At 51.5% G+C, this 8,310-nt stretch overlaps 1 long non-coding RNA gene across 1 annotated transcript; it reads left to right on the top strand.

Moving 5' to 3' along the window:
* The first annotated feature begins 4,647 nt into the window (after positions 1–4,647).
* On the top strand, positions 4,648–7,570 carry LOC309852257. Its single transcript, XR_014305140.1, has 3 exons — positions 4,648–4,743; positions 6,594–6,721; positions 7,155–7,570. It is a non-coding gene; the product is annotated as an uncharacterized lncRNA (long non-coding RNA).
* Positions 7,571–8,310: the final 740 nt, after the last annotated feature.

Genomic DNA, 8,310 nt, shown 5'->3' with positions numbered 1-8,310 from the left:
CAAGCCCTGCATTGGGCTCCCTGCTCTGCCGGAAGCCTGCTGCTCCCTCTCCCATTCCCCGTGCTTGTGTCCTCTCTCTCTCTCTCTCTCTGTGTCCTCTCTCTCTCTCTCTGTGTCAAATGAATAAATAAAATCTTTTTTTTTTTTCTTCGAAGTGTTTTTCTCAAGGCTGAACTACACCTTAGGGACAGAGTCAGCATTCGGACCTAGAGCCCTGAGCCAAATCTTGGGTTGCTTCAGAGCCTGGCCACTCAGAGGACAGTCTGTGACCGGCGGGATCCGCACCCCATGTGAGATTGCTAGAATAATGCAGGATTTCGGGCCCCCCTGGAAGCTTACTGCATCAGACTCAGCTCTTTAACGGATCCCCCTGCCACCAGCAATGTGTGTCAGAGTGTGTGATGCGCTGGTGTTGAACATATCGGCGTCCGACTTCCCTAGGAAATCCCCAGGATCTACACGTTCGTTTGCTGTAAAGAAACTCAGACGATCTAGGACAATGGAAAGTAGAAAGCGATAGAAAGCATGGCGGTATGTAAATATCCTTCTCAGTATTTTTTGTGTGCATGTGCACATTTTTATAAAAATCAGATTATATTCCCCATGCTCTCCTGTATGCATTGCTTTTTACTTAGGGTTCTTAAGTATGATTTCTTTGAAGTTGTTCAACGAAGATTTGTTAGATGAAAAAATTGCCTAAAACAAGAGTCAGGGGCATATGCGTTCTCTATTGCTGCATTCAAAATTACTCCCAGACCGAGCACTTTCAACCAACAAATCTTTATTATCTAACAGTGTTTCTGAGAGTCCGAATCTGGGAGCGGCTCGGTGGGTAATTCTGGCTCAGAGTCTCTCGAGACATCACCAACCTGTTGCAGGTGCGGCCACCCAAGGGCTATGCCACCCGCTCCAAGCCAGCCCTGTCACTTACCTGACCTCGCACAACTGCCATTTGTCCTGTCAGGGCTCCACGCCTCCGCCCCTACGCTGCTCTCCACCCTCCGTCTAGTTACCAGCCACGGTGAGCTTGGAAAATGGCAAACCCAACCTTGTTGCCTCCTGCTTAAAAGCCACCCAGGGTTTATCATGGCTCTTAGAATAAAGTATAAAAAATAAAAGGAGGGGTGCGTGGCTGGCTCAGTCAGTTAAGCATTGGACTCTTGAGTTCATCTGGGATCCTGATCTCCTGGGTCATGAGACCAAACTCACATCAGGCTCCCCACTCGGCACGGGTCTGCTTGAGGATTCTATCCCTCTGCCCATTCCCCCTTTCGTGCTCGCCTAAATAAATAAATAAATAAAATCTTTAAAAATAAATCAATAAAACAAAAGTCTACACAGCCTGGCAGGTCTAGCCCCTCCTGAAAACCCTCTCTCCCCTCCTGGCCTCATCCCCTCGCCGTCTGCGGTCCAGCTCCATCGACCTCCTCCCAACCCCTCCTTCGTGCCAAGCTCTGTCCCACCTGGACTCCCTCTAACTGACACTCCTTCCACACACACTCAGCACACACACATTTACATGGGTGCATGTGCACACACAAGACAACCTCACAAACCGTGCTCCGCTTGGTTCTGTCTCCCAATGCCCAGCCAGTGCTAGGCCCTCCATAAGTGTTTGTTGAACACACCATCTTTCATCCCTCCTATTGATGGCCAACGTTTCCCCCTGGATTGTGGTTTGCCTTTAACTTTATTGCTTCTTTAGCCGTCAGAAGTCTTACATTTGACGTAGTCAAATCCATTGGTCTTTCTTTTGGGATTTCTCTGTTGCTTTGCACAGAGAACATTCCAGAGTTTTGAAGAAGGCCAGGTGCCTGAGCAGGGCCCGCGTTTGAGGAATTCAGCTTAGAAGGAAGCGGAGGCTGACAGCCTGGATGGAAACTGGTGGAGGGAGTTCTGTAGGCAGGTGAGACCAGGTTCAGAGGCAGCAGGGACAGAGCTAAGCATGTCCTGGGCACTGGATTCTTGGCCTACATGTCTCCATGGTGCTCACCAAGTCCCTAATGGGTTGGGATGGTTATTAACACCCTAGCATGTCAAGAGAAAACAGGTCAGAGCCTCCCATCTGCTAGGCACTGATTTATGAGGTAAGAATTAAAGGACCAAATAGTAGTTTATTAGATAGAGGCTCTGAGTGTGTGTGTGTGCGTGCGTGCGCGCGCGCTTCTGTGTGTGTTTTCACATGCCTACATGTGTCTGAGAGAGGTTTCAGCCAGAGAACAGGATCTCTGAAGAGCCCGACTGGAACGTCTTCAGACGGTCTTCATTAGGTCCCCTAGAGACCGCAATCACTTGTTGTCTCATCCAAAACCCACCAATGGGGCAAGAAGAGGCTGTTCCTGATCAAGATGTGTGTGTCCTTGAGGGCCGCAGCCTAGCCTGGGTTTCCGCCGAGGACAGGACCGGCAGGCTCTGGCCCTCCCGTGCTTGAGCTGGGAGAATTAAGGGCAACACCACGGGTGGGCTACAGTAGCTGTGTCCGCAGGCGCCCTTGACTGTTTCCAGTTTTCAGAAAAATGCCTGTGAACTGCAGCCGTCCGGGAACAAGGTTAAGCTAGCAGGGTGGGAATGTCAATAAGGGTGCAGCTCAGGCCTGCCCCGCCCTCAGCCCAAGGTGACACGGGGAGGGGGAGATCTAGAATGGTCCGCCCGGGACAAGTCAGAAAATAATGGTGATACAGTGACTCCCAGTTGTTGGCAGGCTTACTACAACTGGAGGTAGTAGGTAGAACTCTTACCCCCACCTTACAGATAAGAACCAGCACTAGAAGAGGTTCTCTGATTCAGTCAAGGTCACCCAGCAGCCTGTAGAAGATCAGGACCCACGTTGCCTGGCTCTAGGGCCCGTGAGGGCAGTCCAGGTGCCCTGTGGTCTCCCAAGCCATTGTGGAGCACAGGTGCCCATGGGCTGGGGATGGGCACACAGAAGGCAGGCCCAGGACCTTGGTGTCCGGCAGCTGGGGTAGGAGCCTGATGCTGGGAGACGGACTTTGCTTCCAGAAAGCAAGAGCTTCTTGGGGAGGTGGGGATGAGGCTATTCAGACATTTTATTATAAGACGAATTTCTCCCCTGCCCCGTCGCGGGGCTGGAAGAGGACTATTTCAGGAACAGTGAGAGCTGTGTGGGTTCCAATCAGTTGGCAGGGAGCCCGCGAAGCCAGGTACGGACAGAGCTGGGGAGCACTGGAAACCATGCCCATTAGAACAAAATGTTACCCGTGAGGAAGGCTGATGGGGTTTGGGCTACGCGACAGCTGGCAACTGGAGGACACAGGACGACGTGCCGATCTGGGCTATGAGAGGCTCAGGCCTGCTGATGAAGAACAGAGAGGGCCTGCCTCCGCTTGCCAGAAGATCCCGGCTGCCTGCCTGGAGAAGGAGGCCGTACAGTGTGGGCTGGAGGCAAAGCGGGGAAATGGTATGGGGAAACAGCCAGGCAGAGACCCCAGACTCCCTTCCCTGGTGGTCCACCCCCCCTCCCCCACCACAGGAAGTCGGTCAACATGGTTCCTCTGCTGACAACCTCAAAAGCGTAAGACTCCGGGACGGGTCTGCGCGTCTGTGTGTCTGTGTGTGTCTATAAACTTCCCCACTTCTGAGCTGGAACCAGGACTTATTTGGCAAAGAATGTCATCCTGGGGAAGGAGACTGACCGCCCAGAAACAGGAACGTGTAGGTGGTTTCATTTCTCAGAGCTCACGATATGGTTTATTTATCCAAGGCTCTGGGATTTTTCAAAGATAAATAATGGAATTGTTGAAAGTGTGAAAATGCTTACTTGTGCAAATTTTGAGGGACTCTGTACATATAAGCCCAGGGTCTGTGTCAGCTAAAGCTTGTGTGTGTGTGTGTGTGTGTGTGTGTGTGCGCGCGCGTGTATATAAATACTGAGGGGAAATGTGAGAAAACCAAGGCTTATATCATTTTTTGAAAAGAATTTTTCTTTTTTGCAGAAAAGAGTCATGTGCTCTGAATTTTCACTGGAAGGGATTAGAAATATGACTTGTGTTAGTAGATTTGTTTTGGTTTAATGAATTGACTTTTTTTTTTTTTTTCGATTGGTTTTAGGTTTACAGAAACATGTAATGGAAGATATGGACTTCCCACGTACCCCTCCCCCCCACACCCACTTCCCCCTTTGCTGATTATCTTGCATTAGTGTGGTAAGTCTGTTACAGTTGAGCCCATATGGACGTATTATTTTTTTTTTAAGATTTTATCCATTCTTTTGACAGAGATGAAGCACAAGCAGGGGGAGTGACAGAGGGAGAGGGAGAAGCAGGGTTTCCGCAAAGCAGGGAGCTTGATGTGGGGCTTGATCCCAGGACCTGGGATCATGACCTGAGCTGAAGGCAGACGCTTAACCGACTGAGCCACCCAGGCCCCCATAATGCATTGTTATTAACTAAAGTCCATATTTCCATCAGCAATCACTCAGTGATCACGCTTCCAGTAGCTCCCTCAACAAGGCAGGTGCCCCAGCCCGGGGCCTCTGGCTCTATCTCTAGCAACTCTGCCAAGATGCGTTTGCCCCTTTGGGTTGGACTGAGGCAGCCCCTCCTCAGCAGCTTCATCTGATCCCCAGGAAACACTCACCCTTCCTTCCCCCCAGCAAACCCCCAAAGCTGTCCCCTCTTCCCAGCCCCACCCTTTAGGTCTTCCATCCAGGAGTCAGATGCCCCGCACTCTGAGTTCCAGTGGACGCGTACGAAGCATTCAAAGGGGTTGGCCTTCAAGCTTAAGGTAATGGGCAGGCACCCCCAACCTACCACCGTCGTGGGGGTGTGGATGGGGGGCTCATGGCACACCAAAGCTTTCTCTAAAATGCTTTCTCATCCAGCTTCCCACCCCTTCCTATATACCTAGGAATCATGTCACCACATTGGTATCTTGGTCAAACAGCCAGTTCTGAGTCAAAGCATCTATTTGCTTCACCCGGAACTCCCTTCCCATATCCTTTTAATGGCATCAGGACTTCGTGCCTAAATGACATCAAACTCATACCACCATTTTTACTGTGGTTGTTCTCGAAGGCCTCTTGGCCCAACCATGCTAGCACCTGCTTTCAGCCCTCCCTCACCCAGTTGCCCACCCTCCCTCAGAGAACCCCTGGAATCAGAGTCCAGAGAAAGATTCATAATCTACCATTTTGGTGGTAATATCTACCATTTAGCAAAACATTATGCCCATCATTTTGTATGTATCATTTCAAATAGTCCCATAGCAATGCTGTGACATAGGTACTAATATTATTCTCACTTTACAGGAAAGGAAACAGGAAACCCAGAGAGGTTAAGTAGCTTACCCAAGATCACACAGCCAGGGATCAGAAGGTCAGGATAGGATAGTCCACTGGAATTTCATTTTGGGGTCCAACCCTCCTCCCCCATCAGCCCTCATGGTCCTGGGGGACACTACCGCCCTGCAGGGGAGGACCACGAGACCAGCAAAGGATACTCCCCAGAACTCAATCCTCGGTCCAGGAGACAGATGTGTCTGAGGCCATACAATCAGAGCACTGTTCTGGATGCTACTATTTCAGCTGGACTTGAGCTTGCAGTATCGGGTCTGGTGGCAGCAGGCAGCCACTCGGAGGGGAGAGCCCTCCTGAGATTGTCGTCAACACAGAGGAGAGAAGCACAGTAACCTGAAGAGGGGTGCTGGTCCCCGCCAAGCTCCTGGGCCCCTGCATTCAGCTCCACCCACACTTGTCAGACCCCCCCTTCCCCTACTAAACTCAAAAGAGCCAAGTTGTCTCCAATCAAGAGCAAAAGCAGAATCCTGAGCCCCTGACACTGGGCCAGTGCTCTTAATCCATTGTCCTACCCTGCATTTGCGGGAGGGGCCTAAGACGGAGAGCTAGGCTCTAGTCACATTCCAGTGTCTGTTGGGATTTGAAGGGTCCCAATAATTAGACTCCATGACCCTTCCTCCCCAAGTTGTGAACCAGATGACGGACTGGCAATGGAAACAGATGGTGACCAAGACACCAGCTTTATGACTGTGGCAGCTGGGGGAACAGCGTGGTGTAGGTCAGCAATGACAGCTGGTTTTCTCACACTGCACCCCAGTCATGGGCGTGCTGCCTACGGTCCTCCCCAGCCAGGGGCCCAACCCGACAAGGCATAGTGTAGGGCGCAGAGGAACCAAGCAGAACACGCCCCTCCCCTGGGCACTGGCTCCCAAGGAGCCGGGAAAGGGCTGAGAAGGCTTCCTGCCCTCCCACCCCCATCCATCTGCCCTCAGCAATCAGAGAAGTCACAGCTCCTCCTTTGGGAGCAGCCAGGGAAGGAGGGTGGAGAGAGAGAGGCCCGGAAGTCAGTCTAACAAGCTTCTTCCACCTGGAAGTCCAAGTGAGATCTGAGGACCCTCCTGTCACCTTCCTGGAACAACTGAGAACCCAACGGAAGCTTAAGTCTCACATCCGAAGTGGCGTTCTCTTAGCTCCAAGTTCTCGACCTTGGTACTACTGACATTTGGGATCAGATAATTCAGGGGCGGGGAGGGGGGCTGTCCTTACTGAAATTTCTTTGCAGAATCCCTAGCACCTCACCATCCGCACTTCCAATCATGACTGTCCTAAATGTCCTCAGCTGTCCCCTAGGGATGGACCTGCCCCAGGCTGAGAAGCCCCATTTTACGTGATCACAAGGAGGAGGAAGAACCACCATCCTAGACGCTCCAGCTTCAAGAGCTAGAGGAATGCACTGAGATTGGAAAGGTAGGGACCGAGGCAAAAGGAGAGTGCAGCTATCTATCCCGGAGGTGTTTCTGGTGCCGGGAGTTGGGGGCAAAGTAGGAGCCCAGTTCTTCGCTGATGGAGCAAAGAGGAATAAATGTGGGGCATACCTGCTGAAACAGGCAGGACGCTGACCCCACAGGGCAGCTGGGGGATTACAATGAGGGATGGGAAGCATCCAGAGATAGAGACAAAGGACAGCAAAGCACCTTCCAGATAGTAGTCCCTGGCAGCTGTTACCTCCCTGGTGCCTGAAGGAACAAGGGCAGGAACTGGCCTTTGGACATGAGCCTTGCTTGGCGTGTTGCTCTGGGTAAAGGAATTCAGCCACTGCTCTCCCAGCCCGTCAGATCAAATAAACATCCTGGCCTCACCCTCCATCTATCCTCTCATCTCCTGATGGCGCCTCCCCAAGGCCAAACCCAACTGGAAGCTGGAAGAGAAGAGAACACGGCAGCTACAAGCCACAGAGTTCCGCTTCCCGGAACACAGAGCAAGGCGGAAAGCGGGCCTGGGGGCAAGTGGGGAGTGCCCAGTGCGCACACCAGGGAGAACATTGCAAGGTTGGAAGCGATGGGTTAGAGCCACACAGAGCCACAGGGACAGATCTCAAAAACATGGTACTGGGTGAGACAAAAAAGATAAATAACCTAACACTGTTTGTGTTTCAAATGCATGCACCTAGGGGCACCTGGGAGGCTCAGTGGGTTAAAGCCTCTGCCGTCAGCTCAGGTCATGATCCCAGGGTCCTGGGATCGAGCCCCGCTTCGGGCTCTCTGCTTAGCAGGAAGCCTGGTTTCTCCTCTCTTTCTCTCTCTGCCTGCCTCTCTGCCTACTTGTGATCGCTGTCAAATAAATAAATATTTAAAAATAAGATAAAATAAAATGCATGCACCTAAAAAAAAAATACAAAATACAAAGCAGCAATACTCTTTTCACAAGGACACCTACAAAGACAAGATTCACTTGCTGGAGTATTTGCCTGTGGCAGGAGAGGGGGTACAGAATGGCAAAATGCACTGTGGATAAAAGAGAATCACAAACAAAAGAGGTGCCTTGCATGGACTAGTGATAACAGATCGACATGAATTAGGCCTATGATACACTCAAATTTCTTCTGCAGAGGAAGCTGAAATTGGGTGGGGGGTGGGAGGGGACATAAAAGCAAAGGAGGAAGGGGGACAGGAGGGAAGCAGGCTGATCTAGGAAGGGGCAGGTGGCCGTGAGCAGGAGCTGTCCAAGAGCTCCCACCCCTGCTCCAGAGGGGCCCCAGCACAGATGGGGAACTTTCTTCACATTTCTATGATAACAGAGAACACGTCAAGAGATTGTACAAGGTTCTCATTTCCCAAAACGATTCCAGAATTTTAAGGCCACTCAGCTTGACACCTTTGATTTTGGAACAAATTCAAGTCCCAAGACCCAAATCGAGCCTCGACTTTGCTTCCAGCCAGGCGTGAATCATCCAACAGATGGTGGGTGAGCCGGGCGAGCCCTGGGGGCTAGAGAGGCTCCCGAGACAAGACTTGCCAAGCTAGGCAGTGGTCCTCTTCTGACAGGGGTGGCGGGAC

Source organism: Mustela nivalis (assembly GCF_964662115.1).
Source record: "Mustela nivalis genome assembly, chromosome: 17".
In the NCBI taxonomy this organism is placed as follows: domain Eukaryota; kingdom Metazoa; phylum Chordata; class Mammalia; order Carnivora; family Mustelidae; genus Mustela; species Mustela nivalis.
The sequence above is the reverse complement of the archived record's forward strand: the minus strand, read 5'-3'. Positions and strand labels throughout refer to the sequence as shown.